The following is a 3,966-nucleotide window of genomic DNA, read 5'->3' as shown; positions in this document are numbered from 1 at the left end:
AGAGGCACCCTACTCCAGCAAACTTCAGCCCAAAGGTAGTCAGCTCCACTTCTGTGGTTCGGCAAGTCCAACTTTCCACGTAAGTGCCCAGAGGCACCCCATTCCACTAGTCAGCCCCGCCCATGCACCAAAGCACCCCGCTTTTTGTGCTCCCGGGTTTGGGAAGCCTGTGCTCTGACTCTGGTTTCTGCAGCTGCCCCTCTAATGTAGCTGTCGTTTGGATCCAAGGCGTTCATTGTACAGATATTCCAGATCCAGAGGATGAGCTCCACTCTTGGCCTCTTGCTGCTTATCAGAGGGCTGATTTTATACACAACAGGACAGCAAACCTGGGGATCCTGTTTGTAATTATTCACAGGTAAATCCCATCTGTATGTTCCCCACCGTCTTACCAGACCCTTGCAGGGAAAGGTCATTTGGTGGGACTTAGAGACTTTGACTAGAAGGGACACTTTTTATATCACCGCCCCTGCTAATTGTAAAATTTAAATGATTAGGACGAACACTTAATTATTAACATAAATAGTGCATTTTGCTATTTAAGCCAGTAAAGCAAGAATGTCCTTTGAAAGCATGGTGGCAAGACTTTGTCTCACACACATTGGTCATGCTATCCGGAAAGTCAGGGTCCTGGACAAGGACATTATCTTTGGTAAAGTAGAAAATCATTGACAAAGAGGATGTCCCTTAATTAGATAGTAATCCCTTCATAATGACTGCAAAAATGGCCTCAGCCTAACATTTGTAGGCTGGCAAAGAGCTGGGCAGTGTTCCCATCACTGGTCAGAGAGAGAGTCACTATAAGTCCGAGCCAATTCTTGTATACCTAACCACAACATAAACAGCAGTATTGTACAGAATGAGTTATACTGATTTTATGTGCTCAAAATATACATCCGTTTTTAGTGTCAGGCCCAAATGTAAAAAAATATAATTTGGTTGGAATTAGTGTCTGCGCTGGCATCATTTCATTCAACAGTAGAATATAATGATGTTAGTGTTGATGTGTGCTTAGAAATGTATATATGAGTATAAACAAAACCATTAGTTTGAATAATTTAAATTTTTCCTGTAATTGCTCTTTTGGATCATTTAAGAAATTCCATATTTCCTCCTTATATTCAGAAGTCAGCAGTCCAATTTTAACTTTATGCAAAGATGAACTTCTAAATTTCCAAAGTAAAATAGTGGTTCCAGACTGTGCAATACCCTCCCTTTTATAAATTAAGAGCACATTTAGCCTTTCAATAATAATGAAGTCTATTTTTTTTGCAAGAGAAAATGGATACAAGTGTGAGATTATGAATGAACTCCATGGATGTACACTTGACAAAGCAGCATAGTTGCAAGAGAGTAAGAATAAAATAACTTATCAATAGCCCTGCATGTGAAATTATAAATGCTCTAGAGTGAAAAAAATAACTGAAAAAAATAACTGTCCTTTGCATTATAATTTCAAATATAGTCAGATAACGTTTTCATTACCTGACCATCGGAACTATGGTAAATGGACCTATGGAGAAACCTTCTGTTATATTGTCTGATTGCATAGGCAATTAAAAAAAGAGATTAAACTAGTGGGTAAGTAAGTAAAAATCTACAAATAGATAAAAATTGCTACATTTCATTTCCTCCTGAGAAATTTTTAATAAGTTAAAAAAGTACTGGTGGTGGCTTTCCATCTACAAAGAAGAGAGGAATGAAACTTCCCATAATAGCATGTTTTCAAATTCTCCCGATTACCACGGTCATATTAAAATGTAATGATTGAATTCACTAAGTTATGTAATTCAACTGTAAATTTATATATAGAAAGGTCTTCATCACAAAATCACTATAACATTTGCTCTTATAACTAACTTATTAAGTCAGTGACCTGGTTTTAAAGGTACTTATTTTGGCTGCTATGTATTCACCCCAGGACTTAATGCCCATATTTATCTCATGTGTCACATTTTTATCATTATTTTCATTGTTGAATTATCAAGCAAATATATATCCCTGAGATAGTTAATGTTTATTGTGCCAACCTGGCCGATAAACACGTCGGGTAATTGAAGGGCGGAGAGAAAAATGGCTCAGTGAGCCTTGCCTTTCTAGTTCTCAGGTTTCTTGATTTCTGATGGTTGCACCAGGGTGCAGCTGCCTTAGCCAGTTCCCTGCTTCAGCTGGCAAGGCTCACTTCCTGCAAGACATCCCTGAGGAGAAGTCATATGGACCTACCCAGGTGTGGCCTTGGGTGCTGGAGCAGCCGTGTGGAAACCACTGCCAGTGCTGAGATGCTTACACATTCACTGATTCAGCTTTCCTCCTGCAGTCTGCATCATTGCATGTGTTTTGTGAGATGGAGGAGGACTTTGTGGATTGGTGTCAGATATATGGGCTAATGTTGGATTTGTGGGCTTGGGCACCACTGGGTTTTCTTGAGGTGCACTTACCCTTTATATAAACTCTGTCTTATACATATGAGTTTCTGTGGATTTGTTTCTCTAAAATGCCCAGACTAACACAATCCCAAAGGTGAAAAAGGTATTATTACTTTCCTCAATGGATGTACTATTGAGGACAGGAGGGTTGCAGACGTGCATTACAGCTCAAGTGTAATATAATAAACTTTTACAAAGATTACATAGGTTTTGTGTAAATGGCACCAAAAAGTTGGGTCTTGATATTGGATCTTTTGCTCTTTTGTTATATTCTTGTTGATGGGAGAAGAAAACAAGGGATAAATATAGAGGAGGCATTTGCAGACCCTCTTCACAAAGATACAGTTGCAAGAGAATAGCTCACGGATAAAACTCATTCAGCAGATGTTTCAAAAAATAAAATCAGTTTTGTATGTTATTCATGTAATTTCCCATTTAAAACGTATTATTAAACCCATTTTAGTTTGAATTGATAGCTACTAGTTAAATTATTGAAGAATAAGAATGTCACTTTAAAGACTAAAGTGTGCCTAACCCCAGCTAGAGTCTTTTGGATGCTCTCATATGCATGTGAAAGTTGGACTTTGAATAAAAAAGAGCATAGAAGAATCATTGTATTTGAGTGATGGTGCTTGCAAGAATCTTTAAATGCTTATTTAGGGGATTAGAAAGACTGCGTTTTCTACTCCCTTAAACCGTCACAGTCTGAGAAACCCACAGAGGTCTGCATTGACCTGATGGCCACGAGTCAATGAGATGTCAAGACTAACTATATGCCTCAATGTAATTTTGAGGCATAAGCTAAGCTATGTAACTCAACTGTAAATCCATATATAGAAAGGTCTTGCTAAGAAAACCATGATAACATTTGCTTTAACACAATAATTAACTTATTAAGTCATTAAGCTGGTTTTAAAGGTACTAAGGGGAAAAAGGTATGTGCTTAATTCATGATATTTAAAGAGGGAAGAAATATTTAAAGTATTAAAAAATCATTTGTTGAAATAAACATTTCAGAGAAGCAAAGGAAAATTGCCAAAATTATCTATTTGGAGGTTTCATCTAGGAAATCATGTTTTCTAAAAACAAAAGCATATATATATATATATGTAACCATCTAAAATTTCTTGTATTTGTCATTAGTGGAACTTTTAAACAAGTGACTATAAAAAACCACCGCCGCCTTCCGCAGGCCGTTTCCACCGAGGAAAAGGAATCGTATCGTATGTCCACTATCCAGAACCTCCGCTCTTTCGACCTCCTTGCTGATGCAGGTAAGGGTCATGACCTGCTGCCTGTGGGGACGGAGGATTATACAGCGCAACGGCAGGAAGACCCTACCACTGTCCAAGGGATCGCTGATGATGACGACAAAAAGACACTAGTGAAGGCCTTTAAGAAGACATTTGCCTGCGATGGTGCTGTGATGGAGCATCCAGAATATGGAGACCACATATGGAGACCAGCTCCAGGGTGACCAGCGCAAGAACATAGGCCAGTTCCTGTAGAGATTGGACTGGCTAAGGACGACCAGCTGAAG

At 38.6% G+C, this 3,966-nt stretch overlaps 1 pseudogene; it reads left to right on the top strand.

The window, feature by feature from the left end:
* Nucleotides 1-3,651: 3,651 nt before the first annotated feature.
* Nucleotides 3,652-3,966, top strand: LOC101653250 (annotated as a pseudogene).

Source organism: Echinops telfairi, unplaced genomic scaffold (genome assembly GCF_000313985.2).
Source record: "Echinops telfairi isolate 266 unplaced genomic scaffold, ASM31398v2 ScPeMD7_11;HRSCAF=52, whole genome shotgun sequence".
In the NCBI taxonomy this organism is placed as follows: domain Eukaryota; kingdom Metazoa; phylum Chordata; class Mammalia; order Afrosoricida; family Tenrecidae; genus Echinops; species Echinops telfairi.
Note: the sequence above shows the minus strand (reverse complement) of the source record. Positions and strands in the feature narration are given on the sequence as shown.